The 22,319-nt window shown below is 36.7% G+C and overlaps 3 long non-coding RNA genes across 4 annotated transcripts; 1 reads left to right on the top strand and 2 right to left on the bottom strand.

Moving 5' to 3' along the window:
* The first annotated feature begins 1,088 nt into the window (after positions 1–1,088).
* LOC107760925 (uncharacterized) lies at positions 1,089–2,237 on the top strand. Of its 2 annotated transcripts, none has more exons than XR_012711457.1 (3): positions 1,089–1,713; positions 1,806–1,856; positions 1,951–2,237. It is a non-coding gene; the product is annotated as an uncharacterized LOC107760925 (long non-coding RNA). The 2 variants fall into 2 exon arrangements; XR_012711456.1 differs by having other exon boundaries at positions 1,202–1,713; positions 1,801–1,856.
* A 776-nt stretch (positions 2,238–3,013) lies between these two features.
* Positions 3,014–14,242, bottom strand: LOC107760924 (uncharacterized). Its single transcript, XR_012711455.1, has 7 exons — positions 14,005–14,242; positions 12,904–13,168; positions 10,835–11,099; positions 8,772–9,036; positions 6,709–6,973; positions 3,465–3,759; positions 3,014–3,347 (listed from the first exon to the last, which is right to left on the bottom strand). It is a non-coding gene; the product is annotated as an uncharacterized LOC107760924 (long non-coding RNA).
* A 258-nt stretch (positions 14,243–14,500) lies between these two features.
* On the bottom strand, positions 14,501–20,831 carry LOC107760926 (uncharacterized). Its single transcript, XR_012711454.1, has 4 exons — positions 20,123–20,831; positions 18,875–19,208; positions 18,386–18,780; positions 14,501–15,020 (listed from the first exon to the last, which is right to left on the bottom strand). It is a non-coding gene; the product is annotated as an uncharacterized LOC107760926 (long non-coding RNA).
* Between the last annotated feature and the right edge of the window lie 1,488 nt (positions 20,832–22,319).

Below are 22,319 nucleotides of genomic sequence, written 5' to 3'. Positions count from 1 at the left end.
TCTTGCACACCTTGACCTTTACACCACAACTCGACAGATGAAGCCCAAGCTAAGTAGTTTGAACCTCCCATTAAAGGTTCCGAGGTAATCATAACATTAGAGTTTCCAGAACTCATGCTTTTAGACCCAAAAACATCAATTCCCAAAGACATCTTGTAAATTATTACCAAATAAGAGAAATAATCAATTGTAATCCACTGAAAATAGAGTAAGGAACACTGAACCAGAATAGTAAACTACTGTAGCAGTTGGAAAGTTACTGTTGCAGCCGGAAAATATTCAAAGTGGTCGGAATGAAATAAAAACAGTAGGGGTAGGATCGGAATTACCAGAAGACTCAACTGTTCTGAAGGAACTTTTTCAAAAAATGGCCGGAAGTCAACTTTTTGAAATCAAAAATAAAAAAAGTGGTCGGAATTTGGTGTAACCTGGATGGGTAGGCTCGGAATTGCAAGGGAAACAATCTGTCCTGAAGAGTTGTCGCTAAAAAATGGCCGGAAGGTGGCCCATGCAACGTTGGAACTTCGCCGGAAAATTTTCTTTGGACAGTTACAGTACCACCGGAGATTTTCACTAGGATTTGGTCGCCGGACAGTGACTACTCTTGTGGTAGTGTTGGATTTTGTGCACAACATTGACCGAGACAAAGCAGACGCAAAACAACTTTGAAAGTCGCAGGAAAAAAAAGGGTTTCGGTGACTGATTTTACTTCCCGGAATCGCTGGAATTTATGCACAGCGATAAATCTCTCACGATAGCTCTGATACCATGTGAGAAGGCACGGGAGAAAATATGATATATTGATATTGTTGTATGTGATGCAATACAAGAGGTGTTATTTATAGCTACTCTATACAAAGGGGATACTACTCCTATTCCAATGTGGGACAATTACATAGCTATCTCTAACACGTGGAAAATCACATCTGCCCCATCTAGAAACTTTAATTCTCAAGTGTTCAAAGTATACACGGTTATCAGGGAATTTTTGGAAAATGAAAAAATTAAGGCGTGTAGAGTTTACTAAAGCTGGTTTTTTTTTTGGAGAAAGCAGATCATTGAAGAATCCTCTAAGTTGGAAAATTTGAGGACATTAAAGGGTGTTGAGTTAAACCTCGAAGCTGATTGCTTGAATGTTTTAGTACAGAGGTGTCCTAATCTTCAAGAACTTGAAATCTTTTTTTTGATAAATTATTCTGATGAAGAAAAGATTTGTCTCAAATTGGAGAGTCTTACCCAGCTTCATTCACTTAGCCTTTTCTTTCCCTTGTCCGCTGTTGTACCCAAGTTACACTTGCCTTCAAATGTGAAGAAATTGTTACTACACTGGCCTCGAATAGAAAGCACGATTTTCTTCATTGCGGGACTAGCAAATCTGGAGTATCTCGATTTAAGTGATCCGGATTTTGTTGGTTCCGGAGAGTGGTGTCTTGGAGATATCACGTTCCCTAAACTTAAGGTGTTGAAACTTAGGAACTTAGGTATCTCAAAGTGGGATGCGTCAGAGGAATCTTTCCCGAGCTTGAAACACTTGTTATAAAAATGGTCTGGTATCTCGAGGAGATCCCCCTTAGCTTTGCAGATATTCCAACGCTGAAACGGATTGACTTGATGAGGTGCAGCAGCCGTGAATCTCTGGTGGCTTCAGCTTTGAGAATTAAGGAAGAAGTTAAAGAGATTGAAGGATGTGACCGTATTCACCTCAATATTTATGTAAGTAGAAACAAACTCCACTGTGATGTTTTAGTTTCTTCATTTGCATCTAATGGTTGTTTGATGGATGTTTCTGGCTGTGGTGAGTCAAGGGATGTTTCTGGCAGTGGTTCGTCAAGCACGTGAGTCAAGCACGTAACATGGTATAGTTTTCAGTTCCCCCCATATTAGATGTTTGCTTTCTCTTAATTTCGATCTCAAATTAACGAGGATGTGTTGAATTTGACACTTGCTTAGGCAACTGCAGCAAAAGCACAGACAGAGTGGACGGATGGAGTTCTTTCTTAGCAAATTGTTGTAGTCATGCTCTCATGCTGGGGTCTATTATGCAGCTAGCGGAAATCCCAGTCTCCTTATACTGTAACATTACTACTGATAGCTAAGTCTGTTTTGATTGATCGATTGAGACGCATACCCTCTTTTTTCTGTATGTTTCTTATGAGCCTAAAATCTGTCTTTGATTTGATTATCTTGTGACTGTTCTTCATATATACCTATATGTTATAGAAGATTTAATCCCCAAGGAAGTGTCAATCATATAGAGGTTGCATACCTTGCTATGTGTTACAGTGTCAATCATATAGAGGTTGCATAGCTTGAAACAGGCAATTGTAAAGCTAGGTGAGTGTCAGTACTATGTGACAGACATCAAGGATGTGATTTTGTTACGAGATGTGACAGACATCGTGCAACTGAATTTTCTAGCATCTGAGAATAGACGAATGGAGATAGTTGATCCACATTGTGAACGAGTACAGACTGAAAGCCTTGATGCCCTACTTTCAGTTGCAACACAGTGTGTCTCTTCAAGCTCCGATGACAGGCCAACCATGCACAGGGTTGTTCGATTCTTGAATCTGAAGTCATGACACCAATGTCCCAGTGACTTCTATGATTCAAACTCTGATTGAAGGCGCTATTGCTGGATGCAAATAACGTTAACCTTTGAGTTTGAATCTGCAACTTCATGCAATAAATTGAGGAGTGATGCATGCATTGGGGTTTAAAAGTCTGCAAAGATTCTTTTCTCTACTCTATTTGTCGATTCTTTCTGCAGATTTGTGACAAAAGAATTTCAACTGTCATCATTCCTCAAATTCAGAGTTTCCAGCTAGTTAACACGAGGTTAAGTGTGCTTAATTCTATTTTTCATTTCATCATTTTGCTCTGGTGCAATTAAGCTTTTCATTTCGCCAGAGGAATGGAATTTTATGAGTGTCAGCACTATGTGAGATTTGATTATCTTGTGATTGTTCTTCATATATACCTATGTGTTATAGAAGACTTAATCCCCAAGGAAGTTTCAATCATATAGAGGTTGCATACCTTGAAACGGGCAATTATAGAAGGCTCGTTATATAAATATGACATCTTGAACATTTGATCACTTATTGCTACTAGGAAAGCCCGGATAAAGGAAGACGAAATTAGCATCAGGAAAGACAGCATATTTGGAAGGCAAACCAGATTAGCCTCAGTCATCTAACTTCTTTTACTAACTCCACAGGAATTGGATCAGTAAGTTTGTTCCACTGGGATGATAAGAAAGAAGAAGGTAAAGGAGCAGCACTCCCGCTATGTGCAGGGTTCGTGGAAGGGCCGGACCACAAGGTTTTATTGTACGTAGCCTTACCCTGCATTTCTGCAAGAGGTTGTTTCCATGGCTCGAACACGCGACCTCCTGTTTCACGGGTTCAAGCCGTGGAGACTGCCTCTTGTAGAAATGCAGGGTAAGGCTGCGTACAATAGACCCTTGGGATCTGGCCCTTCCCCGGACCTTGCCCATAGCGGGACCTTAGTGCACCGGGCTGCTCCTTAGGCTGTTTGAGTAGATCCAATCTTGATTCACTTGTATATATAATCCTTGCCCTAGCTGCTTAACTCAACACTAAACTTCAAATTCAGAATCATCAGATTGTCTTTGTCTATCAGCTCATTAGTTTGCTAATTGGCACTTGTAGCGTTGCCAATATATCAGAAGCAGCTGGCTGGCAAGTGGCAAGTCCTTGTAGAAATTCTCCCTTCTCTATGAAGTTGGTTTCATATCTGCAATTGAACGTAGTTTTAGCTTAATTGAAATTCATCCACCTCAATTATCAAAGGCGTGCTTAAAGCGCTAAGCCCTGAAGGGAGGCTCAAAACGAGGTATATTGGCAGTAGAAAGAAAATAATATTATAAAAGTGGTTCTACTCCGGAATCGCAGTGCACCAGCTGATAGCAGAAAACTGCAGCTGCAACATGGTTCCAAAAAGTGACGAGACCTGTCCTAGGCCCTCAGGTCCCAACCCGAACCATTCCAACAAGTCTCAAAGAGTAATACTGACTTGCACAAAGGCTTAAAACGAGGGGTTGGGTTGTTACAGGTTCTTGAGCAAGATTCGTAAGTAAAACATCCCATTATGCTTGGAATGTTCACTCTCAAATACTTTTGGGACTACCGCTATTTTTACTCGTTGGTGCCAGGAAACTTCAGCAGACCTTTAAGATAAATGCAAACAAACATATCATAGAAGTAAATAGTGCAGGACACTTATCAAGTACTTGTATTTTGAGGAATAACTGTACAAAAACACCTCAGAACACTGGCTGATTCTTTGACAGAACTACATTTGATTTTATGTAAGAAGATTCCAAGACTTAAGTAGAAGGCCAAATGTGGGAGAGGCTTGTGAATCACATCTGTTGGTGCTTCATGTGCAAGCAAGAGGGAGAGGATCAACTATTTATCGCGTCACTTTTCATTCTGATATAATTTTTGGTGTATGATTGGACGCTCTTTGTAGAATAATCATGTCTTTTGTATGTGAATAGGAGGCAAGGACAACCAAGAAAGCACAGGTGTTGCTGAGACACAGCTTATTGCACCATCTGATTAGAGTTACCAAAGTTAGGAAAGTAAACTTAAATATTCAGTTCAAATGTGCATCATCAGTTTATGCCATATGTACTTTTATTTCCATCCAAGATGGGTCACATGTCATAGTTATAAACAAAATAAGTAGAGAAACGTGCTGCAGTAACGCAATAGCATTTGTATATCGTTGGAAGAAGTTGTCTCTGCCTCTACTGGAAGATTCACCTAATCTAAAACTAGTAATGTCTCAGTCCATACATTTCAAGTTTAATATATTTGTCGACCGAATACTGCTGAAATATTCTTCTAGTATGTAATATTTCATCTTCATCATCATCCTCTCTAATAGGAAGTGTAGCTTTAAATTTATTTTCTCTTTGATCTCTCTAAAAGTTTCCTCGCTTTTTTGGACATCTACTACTAGAAGAGTTTCTGCTATAAAACAGACGATACTCATTTCAACTAAATATGGACAAACTTGATTCCATTAATTAATCATTGGGATAGGCAACTCTTGAGCTGTAACAGTACTACTTGCACATTAACTAATGCAGAGGCGGATGTAGTGTATTAACTACCGGTTCAACTGAACCCATAACTTTTGATCGCGGAGTAAAACTTTATATGTAAAAATTCATTAAAGTTATAATAATAATAGATATGAACCATAACTATAACTATATAATGGGTTCAATATTAAAAATATTAAAACTAAACCCATAGGATTTAAATCCTGGATTCGCCTCTGATCACTACGAAAAAATTGGTCTACGGTAACGGTTGGACAACCGTTCCCATAGACTACCTATGGTCGTTGCCATAGGTATATTGGAACGGTTTATAACCCGTTACATCCGCTCGCGTGCCGATAGGCCTATTGGAACGGTTCGTGTAACGGTTTGCATCACCGTGACTATAGATACGTCTATTGCAACGGTTTTCACCTTCTCTGTTGGAACGTTTATTTTTTTCAATTGGAACGGTTTAAAACCATTACTATATTGTTTACACAACGGTTCTTAACCGTTACCATATTATTTAAAGCAACACTTATGTAAGCTATTGTTACGGTTATGTATGGATATAGCAACGATTTCTGTAAGGTATCGCAACGGTTATATTTGTATTTGGAACCGTTTATAGATCAATTTGGAATATTTTATAGGATCTATTGCAACGGTTTAGTCATTTGTGTCCTATTGCAACGGTTCTGGTAGGCTATTGTATCAATTCAATTAAAACCAAAATATAGCACATGTTATAAATAAATATTTATATATATAACAAATAATAATAATAACACTTGTTTTAAAATACATCATAAAATGAAACTATTAATAATATAAAATTATCCTTCAAGCAAATAATATCCCTAAAGCAAATATTGTACCCAAGTGCATAAGTTTAGTACATTTCAAGAGAGTAAGTAAGTTTCAAAAATGTTGATAACAAAAGATTCCTAGAACATTCATCTATAATAATTCAAAATTCTATAAGTAAGGTCTAGTTCTTTTTCATCATCCATTTCTTGATCTACTCCAAAGGGGATAAGAAAAGGAGTTTGGGAAAGGTCAGAGGTATATTTTTTCTCCAAGTGAAGTAATTCCTATGTGATAGAGACTATTTAAGTACAAAAACACATTTATACTCTGATTTTTAATTTTAATTCTTTAGTTCTAGACGTAGAATTCTCCCTAATAAATTGGGAAGAAACTGCATTATGAACCTGCACGTTCTACAATTTGAAGGAAACAAGAGTGAAGGCATCATGACATTTGCATTAGATTTTGTTTTACTTTGAAAGATCATATTCTTTAAAAAAATTCAAAACACTTGGACTGATCATTGTGATATTTCTTCAAGCTAACATCCTTTGTTTCTTTTGGCTAAGTAGGGATTGGGAGCTAAAATAGAATGAGAAAGGTGGCATCTTTCTTTGCAAGTATACAACAACAAAGAGTCGTCAAGGCAACCACAGAACTACGCAACGATAAAGGGCCAGAGGCGAAGTTAAAAAATGACTAAACTAACTAGACTTAGCCATCTTACTAGCTTCCCTCTAAAAAAAATAGAACAGAGAGAAAGAGCGCAGTGGTAGAAAAGTAACAGAAGGGGTGTAATATTTGGAGTATGTACTGACCTTGATTGTTAGTCCCTATAGATATAGACGATTGATTAGTTGTATGGCTGCTTTTTGTGCAAAGGAAGCTTCTCCAGGTGAACGAGCATTGAAAGCTAGCATGTTAGGATCAACCCGTAATCCTGGATTCATTCCCCATTCTTAGCTCGTCATTCTCATAGGGTTCAAAATGGTCTTTCTTTAACTGATTTTTATGCTTTCTCCAAGCATTTTGAATTGATTGAAAAATCCACTTTTTTGCATCTTCATGAATGTCATATTTTCCCTACAAATTTAATGCATTTAGGTTAGTATAAACAATATGAAATATCCACAAACACCTATTACATATGGACATCTACTACTAGAAGAGTTTCTGCTATAAAACAGACGATACTCATTTCAACTAAATATGGACAAACTTGTTTCCATTAATTAATCATTGGGATAGGCAACTCTTGAGCTGTAACAGTACTACTTGCACATTAACTAATGCAGAGGCGGATGTAGTGTATTAACTACCGGTTCAACTGAACCCATAACTTTTGATCGCGGAGTAAAACTTTATATGTAAAAATTCATTAAAGTTATAATAATAATAGATATGAACCATAACTATAACTATATAATGGGTTCAATATTAAAAACATTAAAACTAAACCCATAGGATTTAAATCCTGGATTCGCCTCTTATCACTACGAAAAAATTGGTCTACGGTAACGGTTGGACAACCGTTCCCATAGACACCCTATGGTCGTTGCCATAGGTATATTGGAACGGTTTATAACCCGTTACATCCGCTCGCGTGCCGATAGGCCTATTGGAACGGTTCGTGTAACGGTTTGCATCACCGTGACTATAGATACGTATGTTGCAACGGTTTTCACCTTCTCTGTTGGAACGTTTATTTTTTTCAATTGGAACGGTTTAAAACCATTACTATATTGTTTACACAACGGTTCTTAACCGTTACCATATTATTTAAAGCAACACTTATGTAAGCTATTGTTACAGTTATGTATGGATATAACAACGGTTTCTGTAAGGTATCGCAACTGTTATATTTGTATTTGGAACCGTTTATAGATCAATTTGGAATATTTTATAGGATCTATTGCAACGGTTTAGTCATTTGTGTCCTATTGCAACGGTTCTGGTAGGCTATTGTATCAATTCAATTAAAACCAAAATATAGCACATGTTATAAATAAATATTTATATATATAACAAATAATAATAATAACACTTGTTTTAAAATACATCATAAAATGAAACTATTAATAATATAAAATTATCCTTCAAGCAAATAATATCCCTAAAGCAAATATTGTACCCAAGTGCATAAGTTTAGTACATTTCAAGAGAGTAAGTAAGTTTCAAAAATGTTGATAACAAAAGATTCCTAGAACATTCATCTATAATAATTCAAAATTTTATAAGTAAGGTCTAGTTCTTTTTCATCATCCATTTCTTGATCTACTCCAAAGGGGATAAGAAAAGGAGTTTGGGAAAGGTCAGAGGTATATTTTTTCTCCAAGTGAAGTAATTCCTATGTGATAGAGACTATTTAAGTACAAAAACACATTTATACTCTGATTTTTAATTTTAATTCTTTAGTTCTAGACGTAGAATTCTCCCTAATAAATTGGGAAGAAACTGCATTATGAACCTGCACGTTCTACAATTTGAAGGAAACAAGAGTGAAGGCATCATGACATTTGCATTAGATTTTGTTTTACTTTGAAAGATCATATTCTTTAAAAAAATTCAAAACACTTGGACTGATCATTGTGATATTTCTTCAAGCTAACATCCTTTGTTTCTTTTGGCTAAGTAGGGATTGGGAGCTAAAATAGAATGAGAAAGGTGGCATCTTTCTTTGCAAGTATACAACAACAAAGAGTCGTCAAGGCAACCACAGAACTACGCAACGATAAAGGGCCAGAGGCGAAGTTAAAAAATGACTAAACTAACTAGACTTAGCCATCTTACTAGCTTCCCTCTAAAAAAAATAGAACAGAGAGAAAGAGCGCAGTGGTAGAAAAGTAACAGAAGGGGTGTAATATTTGGAGTATGTACTGACCTTGATTGTTAGTCCCTATAGATATAGACGATTGATTAGTTGTATGGCTGCTTTTTGTGCAAAGGAAGCTTCTCCAGGTGAACGAGCATTGAAAGCTAGCATGTTAGGATCAACCCGTAATCCTGGATTCATTCCCCATTCTTAGCTCGTCATTCTCATAGGGTTCAAAATGGTCTTTCTTTAACTGATTTTTATGCTTTCTCCAAGCATTTTGAATTGATTGAAAAATCCACTTTTTTGCATCTTCATGAATGTCATATTTTCCCTACAAATTTAATGCATTTAGGTTAGTATAAACAATATGAAATATCCACAAACACCTATTACATATGGACATCTACTACTAGAAGAGTTTCTGCTATAAAACAGACGATACTCATTTCAACTAAATATGGACAAACTTGTTTCCATTAATTAATCATTGGGATAGGCAACTCTTGAGCTGTAACAGTACTACTTGCACATTAACTAATGCAGAGGCGGATGTAGTGTATTAACTACCGGTTCAACTGAACCCATAACTTTTGATCGCGGAGTAAAACTTTATATGTAAAAATTCATTAAAGTTATAATAATAATAGATATGAACCATAACTATAACTATATAATGGGTTCAATATTAAAAACATTAAAACTAAACCCATAGGATTTAAATCCTGGATTCGCCTCTTATCACTACGAAAAAATTGGTCTACGGTAACGGTTGGACAACCGTTCCCATAGACACCCTATGGTCGTTGCCATAGGTATATTGGAACGGTTTATAACCCGTTACATCCGCTCGCGTGCCGATAGGCCTATTGGAACGGTTCGTGTAACGGTTTGCATCACCGTGACTATAGATACGTATGTTGCAACGGTTTTCACCTTCTCTGTTGGAACGTTTATTTTTTTCAATTGGAACGGTTTAAAACCATTACTATATTGTTTACACAACGGTTCTTAACCGTTACCATATTATTTAAAGCAACACTTATGTAAGCTATTGTTACAGTTATGTATGGATATAACAACGGTTTCTGTAAGGTATCGCAACTGTTATATTTGTATTTGGAACCGTTTATAGATCAATTTGGAATATTTTATAGGATCTATTGCAACGGTTTAGTCATTTGTGTCCTATTGCAACGGTTCTGGTAGGCTATTGTATCAATTCAATTAAAACCAAAATATAGCACATGTTATAAATAAATATTTATATATATAACAAATAATAATAATAACACTTGTTTTAAAATACATCATAAAATGAAACTATTAATAATATAAAATTATCCTTCAAGCAAATAATATCCCTAAAGCAAATATTGTACCCAAGTGCATAAGTTTAGTACATTTCAAGAGAGTAAGTAAGTTTCAAAAATGTTGATAACAAAAGATTCCTAGAACATTCATCTATAATAATTCAAAATTTTATAAGTAAGGTCTAGTTCTTTTTCATCATCCATTTCTTGATCTACTCCAAAGGGGATAAGAAAAGGAGTTTGGGAAAGGTGAGAGGTATATTTTTTCTCCAAGTGAAGTAATTCCTATGTGCTAGAGACTATTTAAGTACAAAAACACATTTATACTCTGATTTTTAATTTTAATTCTTTAGTTCTAGACGTAGAATTCTCCCTAATAAATTGGGAAGAAACTGCATTATGAACCTGCACGTTCTACAATTTGAAGGAAACAAGAGTGAAGGCATCATGACATTTGCATTAGATTTTGTTTTACTTTGAAAGATCATATTCTTTAAAAAAATTCAAAACACTTGGACTGATCATTGTGATATTTCTTCAAGCTAACATCCTTTGTTTCTTTTGGCTAAGTAGGGATTGGGAGCTAAAATAGAATGAGAAAGGTGGCATCTTTCTTTGCAAGTATACAACAACAAAGAGTCGTCAAGGCAACCACAGAACTACGCAACGATAAAGGGCCAGAGGCGAAGTTAAAAAATGACTAAACTAACTAGACTTAGCCATCTTACTAGCTTCCCTCTAAAAAAAATAGAACAGAGAGAAAGAGCGCAGTGGTAGAAAAGTAACAGAAGGGGTGTAATATTTGGAGTATGTACTGACCTTGATTGTTAGTCCCTATAGATATAGACGATTGATTAGTTGTATGGCTGCTTTTTGTGCAAAGGAAGCTTCTCCAGGTGAACGAGCATTGAAAGCTAGCATGTTAGGATCAACCCGTAATCCTGGATTCATTCCCCATTCTTAGCTCGTCATTCTCATAGGGTTCAAAATGGTCTTTCTTTAACTGATTTTTATGCTTTCTCCAAGCATTTTGAATTGATTGAAAAATCCACTTTTTTGCATCTTCATGAATGTCATATTTTCCCTACAAATTTAATGCATTTAGGTTAGTATAAACAATATGAAATATCCACAAACACCTATTACATATGGACATCTACTACTAGAAGAGTTTCTGCTATAAAACAGACGATACTCATTTCAACTAAATATGGACAAACTTGTTTCCATTAATTAATCATTGGGATAGGCAACTCTTGAGCTGTAACAGTACTACTTGCACATTAACTAATGCAGAGGCGGATGTAGTGTATTAACTACCGGTTCAACTGAACCCATAACTTTTGATCGCGGAGTAAAACTTTATATGTAAAAATTCATTAAAGTTATAATAATAATAGATATGAACCATAACTATAACTATATAATGGGTTCAATATTAAAAACATTAAAACTAAACCCATAGGATTTAAATCCTGGATTCGCCTCTTATCACTACGAAAAAATTGGTCTACGGTAACGGTTGGACAACCGTTCCCATAGACACCCTATGGTCGTTGCCATAGGTATATTGGAACGGTTTATAACCCGTTACATCCGCTCGCGTGCCGATAGGCCTATTGGAACGGTTCGTGTAACGGTTTGCATCACCGTGACTATAGATACGTATGTTGCAACGGTTTTCACCTTCTCTGTTGGAACGTTTATTTTTTTCAATTGGAACGGTTTAAAACCATTACTATATTGTTTACACAACGGTTCTTAACCGTTACCATATTATTTAAAGCAACACTTATGTAAGCTATTGTTACAGTTATGTATGGATATAACAACGGTTTCTGTAAGGTATCGCAACTGTTATATTTGTATTTGGAACCGTTTATAGATCAATTTGGAATATTTTATAGGATCTATTGCAACGGTTTAGTCATTTGTGTCCTATTGCAACGGTTCTGGTAGGCTATTGTATCAATTCAATTAAAACCAAAATATAGCACATGTTATAAATAAATATTTATATATATAACAAATAATAATAATAACACTTGTTTTAAAATACATCATAAAATGAAACTATTAATAATATAAAATTATCCTTCAAGCAAATAATATCCCTAAAGCAAATATTGTACCCAAGTGCATAAGTTTAGTACATTTCAAGAGAGTAAGTAAGTTTCAAAAATGTTGATAACAAAAGATTCCTAGAACATTCATCTATAATAATTCAAAATTTTATAAGTAAGGTCTAGTTCTTTTTCATCATCCATTTCTTGATCTACTCCAAAGGGGATAAGAAAAGGAGTTTGGGAAAGGTGAGAGGTATATTTTTTCTCCAAGTGAAGTAATTCCTATGTGCTGGAGACTATTTAAGTACAAAAACACATTTATACTCTGACTTTTAATTTTAATTCTTTAGTTCTAGAAGTAGAATTCTCCCTAATAAATTGGGAAGAAACTGCATTATGAACCCGCACGTTCTACAATTTGAAGGAAACAAGAGTGAAGGCATCATGACATTTGCATTAGATTTTGTTTTACTTTGAAAGATCATATTCTTTAAAAAAATTCAAAACACTTGGACTGATCATTGTGATATTTCTTCAAGATAACATCCTTTGTTTCTTTTGGCTAAGTAGGGATTGGGAGCTAAAATAGAATGAGAAAGGTGGCATCTTTCTTTGCAAGTATACAACAACAAAGAGCCATCAAGGCAACCACAGAACTACGCAACGATAAAGGGCCAGAGGCGAAGTTAAAAAATGACTAAACTAACTAGACTTAGCCATCTTACTAGCTTCCCTTTAAAAAAAAAATAGAACAGAGAGAGAGAGAGAGCGCAGTGGTAGAAAAGTAACAGAAGGGATGTACCATTTGGAGTATGTACTGACCTTGATTGTTAGTCCCTATAGATATAGACGATTGATTAGTTGTATAGCTGCTTTTTGTGCAAAGGAAGCTTCTCCAGGTGAACGAGCATTGAAAGCTAGCATGTTAGGATCAACCCGTAATCCTGGATTCATTCCCCATTCTAAGCTCGTCATTCTCATAGGGTTCAAAATGGTCTTTCTTTAACTGATTTTTATGCTTTCTCCAAGCATTTTGAATTGATTGAAAAATTCACTTTTTTGCATCTTCATGAATGTCATATTTTCCCTACAAATTTAATGCATTTAGGTTAAACAATATGAAATATCCACAAACACCTATTACATATTGTGAACTTCAAACCTTGATATATTTTCACATGTCTTCTTTTGTCTCAAGTTTCCTCCAATTAAACATATTAAGAGAACAAAAGGTTACATTCCTTGCCAATGTATCGAGGAAGCTACCCAACTCATTTACCTCTTCATCAGTAGGACCTATGGGTTGATTGTTAGGTAATTTTATTCACGCCACAGATATACTTATCTGTCTATCTTAGGAGATTCATCTAACTTTTGTCACCGTAATCCATAATTATCCTATATAACATATTCAAATCACCAAAATTAATATTCAAGGTAAGCAAAGTTAAATCTTATCCATATTAGGCTCAAATTAAGTATAATGCGAAAACCTAAATAGCCACCTGATTACATGGACTCTTTATTTACTTTGATGTACTAGATAGCAATTAGATGTGCCTATATCAGATACTCACCTATAAGTGAGTTCATGTAATATAAATAACCACAATTCGCCTACAAAATTTAGCCCAAAAATAGCTCCGGATGGAATCTAAAACTGATCAAGAAGCTCATGATTTCCAAATAGTGTTAGTACTTTTCACATTGAGAAGAAAATATATGATATGTTTAACCTACGTAGAGATATGTATCACTTTGTGTATACAATTTTAATGGTGACTTCGACAATAAGAAATCATATCAGCTATGAGTTCAGAGTGTTCTGAAAGAAAAGAAAGTTGCAGCAGCATATATCTGCTCCTTAGCAAATTCCAAGTCAACATTATATCAAAAAAAGATTTCGTGATTGAAAGCCCTTACCATTTTCCAGTTAACATGACTTATTCGGACAACATTGTAACATATCAATTGAAGGCAAGTTACAACGACAAACATATAAATTGGAGTTTCTGCCTTATGGTTGCTAACAATGAGAAACTATATTGTTGGAGCTGATTATTCAACATCCACCATGGCTATGGTAGATGCAGATATAGATAAGGAAATGGTTTTGGTCTCAGATGAGAGAAAAGATTTAGGGTTTGGTCCAATTGAAGATGGACTTTGTCAGAACAACTAAAGTGATTTATTCTCTCATAAATCAACACATCTCAGCCGTCCAAATCAAAGCAATCTCAAGCGTTCATCTCACATGGATTTAATTGATCACCACCGTTGATATAGTACATCTATAAACTTAGGATTCTATTTCTTGCGCATGTGAGCACGTGCTAGTGTAGAAAATTCTGTTTCTTTATATTCTATACAGATATGTATTTAGTTAGGAGTAGACCAATAGGAAGATTACACCTGTACAGTAGCATAACCAATTTTGATTCCTTTTATTTGTATAAATAGGTATACAGCATTGAATAAAAATACACAGAAAATTTCTCTACTGCTTTCTCCTTTGAATTCTTTCATGGTATCAGAGCAATAGCAGCTCGATCCATCATCTTCTTCTTTGCTTGATCTGTGCAAATCTTGAATCATTCCTGATAACACTGAGCAAACGATCACCCAGGCAACTACTGGTGCAGCAACCATCATTGACTCAAATTGCTTACTTTCTTCATTCCTCTGATGCACCAGGAATGTCGCTTGTCAATTCTGCCTTTGATGGTAGAGGTTTTCAAGGCTGGAGAAGGTCAGTTCTCATAGCCCTTTCATCCAAGAACAAAATAGGATTCATCAATGGTGCTTGCCCTGCTCCAGCTGCTGATTCAAAGGATTTCCAGCCCTGGAGTAGATGCAATGACATGGTCACATCCTGGCTGCTCAACTCACTGTCCAAAGACATAGGGGATAGTGTCATCTACTCCAAATCTGCTAAGGACCTGTGGACAAGTTTAGAACACAGATTTGGTCAGTCAAATGGAGCTAAGCTTTATCACCTAAGAAAGGAATTATCGGGTTTAATGCAAGGGACAAATGATATAGCAACCTATTTTACAAGACTCAAACGACTATGGGATGAGTTACATTCTGTGATGTGAAATGTCGTTGCTTATGTGTTTGTGAGGGGAAACAAAGACTAGAAAAATCACTAGAAGATGAGACACTCATTCAATTTCTTATGGGGTTAAATGACAGTTATGGGCAAGCAAGGGGAAACATTATCATGATGAACCCTTTACCAAACATAAACCATGCATATTCTCTTGTTCTACAAGATGAAAGCCAAAGAGAAATATATGCAAACCCACTCATTTGCCCTGAATCATCAGCAATTAATGTCACAAACCAAAGCAATTTTGCACAGAGAGGAGGAAAGCAGAATCAAAAAGGATATGCTCAGTATCCAAAATCTGGAAAAAACATGCAAAAGGGAACCAACAGCTTTGTTCAGAGGAATTCAACTTTCAAAGGAAAGAAAAGCAAGTTTAATCCTAATGTTTCTTGTAGTCACTGCAAGAAGGTTGGACACACTGTTAATGATAGTTATAGAATAATTGGATTTCCAGAAGACTTTGAATTCACAAAGGGAAATCCAATCAGGGGAAATGGATCATTTCAAGTGGAGCAAACAGAACATAACAATGCTAACCAGACTGAAATGATGAATCAGCACCTTTCACAGGAGCAGTTCACTCAACTGATGCAAATGATCAAACAAGTCAAAGTTGCATACACAGGAAACTCAGGAGCAGAAATCAATGCCAATGCTGTTGCTGGTACAATTGCAAGATATTCAGGAACTTGTTTTTCAGTTTTCAATTCTAGTACATGGATTATTGACTCTGGGGCCTCTGAATACATGTGTTTTGACTCTAATGCCTTTGTTTCTTTAATAGCTTTATCAGTCCCTTTGAACATAAACTTGCCTAATTCACTCAAAGTCACAGTCACTCACATAGGAAGGATTGCTATTATGCCTGATTACATCCTAGACAATGTTTTACATGTGCCTAGTTTCAGATACAACCTATTGTCAGTTAACAGGTTCTGTTTGCAATTTCAGAAAATCCTATTTTTCACATCTTCCTATTGTTTCCTGCAGGCCCTTTTAGTGAAGAGGGCACAAGTTTTTGGTGAAGCTAGGGAAGGTCTATACCTCTTGGAGCCAACTCAAGTTAGAAATAGAGCAGCAGTAGAGACAACTCTTTCCTCAAGTCAAAATGTGTTTAGTGAATTATCAGTTTCTTTTCCTTTCTCAGCTAATGTAGTTTCAGATGTAAGCCTTTGGCATGTTAGACTGGGGCATTTGCCTTTTTCATCAATGAAGCATCTCAGTTTTATCTCTTTGCCCTCTAAATCTGAATGTTCCTGTGACATCTGTCCTAAGGCTAGGCAAACCAGAATTCCCTTTACTATAAGTCAAATTAAAACAAAAAGGCGTTTTGAGTTAATTCATGTTGATGTTTGGGGTCCCTACAAGGTGACCACTTACAATGGTTTCAAATATTTCCTAACTGTTGTAGATGACTACAGTAGAGCAGCTTGGACTTTTCTCATGAGTACCAAAAGCAATGCTTTTGGTCTACTAAAGAACTTCTTTGTAATGGTGGAGATACAATTTGGGATGAAGGTGCAGAAATTGAGAACAGATAATGCTTCTGAGCTTGGCAAAGGTTCTCAGGAAGCAGCTTTCCTTGCTTCACAGGGAATACTGCACCAAACATCATGTGTGGGCACACCTCAACAGAATGGGGTGGTTGAGAGGAAGCATAGACATCTTTTGGAAATTGCGATAGCCTTGCTATTTCAGTCTAAACTTCCTCTGATCTACTGGGGAGAGTGTGTTGACTGCTACTTTTCTGATTAATAGGCTGCCTTCTAAGGTACTCAAAGGTAGCTCACCTTATTTTGTGTTGTTTAAACAACAACCATCTTATGAATCTTTCAAATATTTTGGTTGTCTGTGCTATGTGTCTACTTTGTCTAGTGGGAGAGGCAAATTTGATCTCAGGGCTAAGCCTTGTGTGTTTTTGGGATACCCTTTGGGGCAAAAAGGATACAAGGTTCTGGATTTAGATACAAAAAGGGTGTTAGTCTCAAGGGATGTTCAATTTTATGAAAACCAATACCCTTTTGCCTATACCAACTCATCCTTACCTCCCATATTTCCCATTCCCTCACCCACAGATTATGATACTATTCCAGACCACATTTCCCGAATGCCTACCACATCCATGGAACACTCTATGTCACCATTCACTTCAATCCACCAGGACATACCTATTTCATCACAGCCAGCCTCTACTTCTCATTCAAATTCCCATTCCCATTCTCCTCTACCCTTGACTCTGCCAGAAATCAGAAAATCTACCAGAACACACAACCCACCAGCATATCTACAGGACTATGTTTGCAATTCAATATTCCTAGCTGATCTGACTACATCCTGTTTCATGGAACCACTTCAGCCTACTGTGCTCCCCTTTATAGCTCTTTCATTTGCCAACCAATCTCTACTTAACTCCACTTCTTACCTCACAGAACCTACCTCTTATTCCCAAGCAATGCTACATCCAGGATGGCAAGAGGCCATGGATAAGGAATTAGAGGCTCTTGCTTTGAACAAGACTTGGGAAGTAGTATCTTTACCTGCTGGGAAGAAAGCTCTTCCCTGCAAATGGGTCTATAGAGTAAAGTACAAATCTGATGGTTCTTTGGAAAGGTTCAAGGCTCGATTGGTTATTAGGGGAGACACACAAAGAGAAGGCATAGACTTCAATGAAACTTTCTCTCCAGTTGTCAAAATGACAACAATCAGATGCCTCTTTGCTATTGCAGTGAAGAAAGGATGGCAAGTATCACAATTGGATGTGAACAATGCCTTCTTGCATGGAGATTTGCAGGAAGAGGTCTACATGAAATTCCCAGCTGGAACTTCTCCACCTTCACCCAATCATGTGTGTCTTTTGAAGAAACCTCTATATGGGCTGCGACAAGCCTCACGTTAATGGTATGCAAAACTCACCGCAGCCTTGAATTTCAAAGGGTACTCACATTCCTTAAATGATTACTCTTTATTTTTCAAAAAATCAGCAGGGAGTATTACTATAGTGGCTGTCTACGTTGACGATATTTTAATCACAGGAAATGACTACAATGAGCAGGAAGAACTTAAAGTTTTTCTTGATTCTGAGTTCAAAATTAAAGATCTTGGAGAAGCACATTATTTCCTAGGTTTTGAAATTATCAGAGAAAAACAGGGTATCATTTTTAACTCAGAATCAAGTTTGACTGCAGGTTATACCTTGGACCTCTTATCTGAGTTTGACTGCATGGAGATGAAACCAGCTTCTTCTCCTTTGGATCCTACTCAAAAGCTTCGTTCAGATCAGGGAGTCTTGCTTCAAGATCCCACCTTTTATCGTCGTTTATTGGGGAAATTGAACTTTCTTACCCATAATCGACCGGATCTCTCTTTTGCTGTGCAGCACCTCAGCTAGTTTATGCAAACTCCTCTCAAGCCCCACCTAGATGCTGCCTATCACTGTCTCAAATACCTCCTCAAGGACCCTGGTTTGGGCTTATTTTTGAATTCACGTTCTGATTTCCAGCTCCTGGCCTTCTGTGATTCTGATTGGGGCTCTTGTCCTCAATATCGGGAGTCTATTAGTGGATTCTTTATAAGCTTGGGCGGAACCCCTGTTTCTTGGAAATCAAAGAAACAGTCCTCAGTCTCTCTTTCATCTGATGAAGCAGAATACCGTTCGATGAGAAGAGTCACAACTGAAATTACCTGGTTGATACGATTACTGAATGATCTCTCTATTTCTCCATCCTTGCCAGTCAATCTCTTCTTCGACAGTCAAGCGGCCATTCATATCGCAAAAAATCCAGTCTTTCACGAGCGTACCAAGCACGTGGAACTAGACTGTCACTTTGTCCGGCAACAATTTTTGGCCGGAATCATCTCCCTCTCCTTTGTTCCGTCCAAATCGCAATTGGCAGACATTTTCACGAAGCCCTTAGCTGGTCCTGCTCACAGCTCCATTGTTGGCAAGTTGGGCGTGGTTCATACCCCCTCCAACTTGAGGGGGGTGTTGGAGCTGATTATTCAACATCCACCATGGCTATGACAGATGCAGATATAGATAAGGAAATGGTTTTGGTCTCAGATGAGAGAAATAATTTAGGGTTTGGTCCAAATGAAGATGGAACTTTGTCGGAACAACCAAAGTGATTTATTCTCTCATAAATCAACACATCTCAACTGTCCAAATCAAAGCAATCTCAAGCGTTCATCTCACATGGATTTAATTGATCACCACCGTTGATTTAGTACAGCTATAAACTTAGGATTCTATTTCTTGTGCATGTGAGCACGTGCTAGTGTAGAAAATTTTAGGAGTAGACCAATAGGAAGATTACACTTGTACAATAGCATAACCAATTTTGATTCCTTTTATTTGTATAAATAGGTATACAACATTGAATAAAAATACACAGAAAATTTCTCTACTGCTTTCTCCTTTGAATTCTTTCATATATCCTTTAGTTTCTGGCTTATGGTTGCTAACAATGAAAAAAATTATTAGCGTCGCAAAATAAGGGATATGGATATCTACTTGTAACAAACAAGCATATTCAGGTTTTTGCTCACCTTTTGACTTCAGTATATAATGAAAAGATATTAAATTGTGCTAAGTAAGGCCACATATATGAAAAAACTCACAGCTTTAAAGCTGTTAAGTTGAATAAGAAAAAAAATTTTAACAAAGATAACTAAATCAAACAGTTATATATCTAACAAAATATACAATCAAAACCTATCAATTGTACCTACGTAAAGCATAATTTCAATGAAATTCAATTTCAAGCACAATAAGAAGACATGCTTCTTACTATGTCGCTCAAATACTCCCAACAATAAAAATCAGTTGAATCGGATAATAATGAACATTAATACTAAAATATTCATTCAAAAATAAAACTATCGAATGCGGTTATCTAAAATTTAAATTAAAAAGCAATTAAAAAAACTTACCGCGATTTATCCCACAGCTATCAGTTGCAATTTCTTCCTCACTAATGGAATCTGCAAATTATGGCTCAACTATAGAGAAATTGCAAAAGGAGGTGGTCGATCTTAGTCGAGAAAAAACCCTAAAATTTTGTGGCTATTTGAAAGTGTGGAGCTTGGATTAATAGGAGGAGGTGGTTGTTTCAGGTGGAGGAGATAAAGTTTATGGGTGAAGAAAAAAGAAAATCAAATCTTGGAACTAGTCAAAGAGTATGAAATATTTTGTTGACGGCAGGATGGTGGTTGTTGGTGACGGCTGTAGAAGGAGGTGGTTGTTGACGGCCATATCTGTTACATAGTCGGAGGTTCTACTGCAGACGTTGACGGCGGGATGGTGGCAGAGTTGGCGGGATGGTGGCAGAGTCGGCGGTTGATGGCTGCCTTCCGATGTTTGTTACAGAGTCGTCGTTCTCGGTGAAGTCCCTTTTGAGAGGGATGGCCTTTCGATAGCCATTAGTTTTTTCTAATTTTATTAGGTATAGAAATTAATTAAGACAAAAAGAAATTTGTGTAAAAATAGGGATTCTAGCGCGAGTTTTACGAAAATTCAAGGGGCAAAAATTTTAGGAAGGAAATAACAACTGTTCCCATTGCATTTTTTTTTTCAAGATCCGTGGCAACAGATTTATTTATTGGCACGATTAGCATAGCGTTGCAAAAAATAAACCCCTATGGGAATGGTTGCTAATTAATGGCAACGGTTTTATAGGCAAAGTGTGCTAGTATCACTCATGTAATATTACAACGGTTAGAACCGTTCCAATAACTGATCTGTAGGAACAATTTCTGAACCGTTACAAAAACATCAGTTCCATTAGGCCCATTTTCTGGTATAATGCAAGCATTGACTTTGAAGGCCAATAGGAATGGATTATAATCTACAGATTAGTCGTCTCTCTGTATTAATAATAGTATACTAAGCCTCGCCATGACCGTTCCTCATTTTTCGGCATTTTAGGGCCATAAAGCTAGAATTCCGCCCAATTCGCAAATTTTCGTGTGCTATAGCGCATGCCATATGTTTGGGCCCCGACGTCCGGCCTCGACTCGCCTAAAATTTTGCCAACACATCAAAAATGGCATAAGGAACATTATTCATTGTCTCGCCATAATCTTTCCTTATTTTTTGGTATTTTCGGGCCATAAAACTGGAATTCTGTCCGATTTCTTGATTTTCGTGTGTTATAGCCATGTTATCTACATGGGCTCGGGCGCCTGACCCTGATCGCCTAAAATTTTGTTGGCCCATCAAAAATGGCATAAGGAACATTAGTAATCGCCTCGCCATGACCATTCCTCATTTTTTGGCATTTTAGGGCCATAAAAATGAAATTCCGCCAGATTTCCAGATTTTTGTGTGTTATAGCCCACGCTATCTGCATGGGTCAGGACGCCCGGATCCGGATCGTCTAAAAATTTTCCGACCCATCAAAAACGGCCTAAGGAACATTAATCATCGTCTCGCCATGAGCGTTACTCGTTTTTTGAACTTTTCGGTCTATAAAACTTAAATTTCGCCTTATTTTCAGATTTTCATGTGCTATAAACTATGACATCTACATGGGCCCCAGCGTTCGGACCCGGATCGCCTAAAATTTTGTCGGCCCAACAAAAACGGGCTAAGGAACATTAGTCATTGCCTCGCATTTGATCTCTTCCTTTGTTAGAGTTACATCAGCTCCTAGTCATTTCCAACTCAGTCCATAGTAGGACTGCAAATAAAAAAAATTGTATATATAATTATTAGATTTCAGCTTAGTCCAATTGAATAAGGATTTGGCTTATGTTGAGGAGCCGGTGGCAATGTTGGGAGGCGACCTGGAGATCAAGCAAATATTCAACTGAAAAAAAAGAGAGTATATTTTTAGGATAAAACTTGATAGCAATGATGTAGTAATAGGGAAAAGCCAAACACGGATGCCTATTTTCCTTTTTAATTTTGTATCAATCTTTATTCTGGTACAAGAAAGAATTTTTTCCCCCTCAAATTAAAGTATCTTAAAGGGTAAGTATTCTACTAAAAACATCCATAACATCACATCTTACTTTTCAAATGAAGGGAATTTAAATATATAAGTACTCTCAATACTTATTTATTTTTAAACTTTCATCGCATGTTTTTCTTTTAAAAAGAGGGACAAGACGTTTGTAAAGTTAGCCT

The sequence above is a fragment of the Nicotiana tabacum genome, chromosome 7, assembly GCF_000715075.1.
Source record: "Nicotiana tabacum cultivar K326 chromosome 7, ASM71507v2, whole genome shotgun sequence".
NCBI classification, from domain to species: Eukaryota; Viridiplantae; Streptophyta; class Magnoliopsida; order Solanales; family Solanaceae; genus Nicotiana; species Nicotiana tabacum.
The sequence above is the reverse complement of the archived record's forward strand: the minus strand, read 5'-3'. Positions and strand labels throughout refer to the sequence as shown.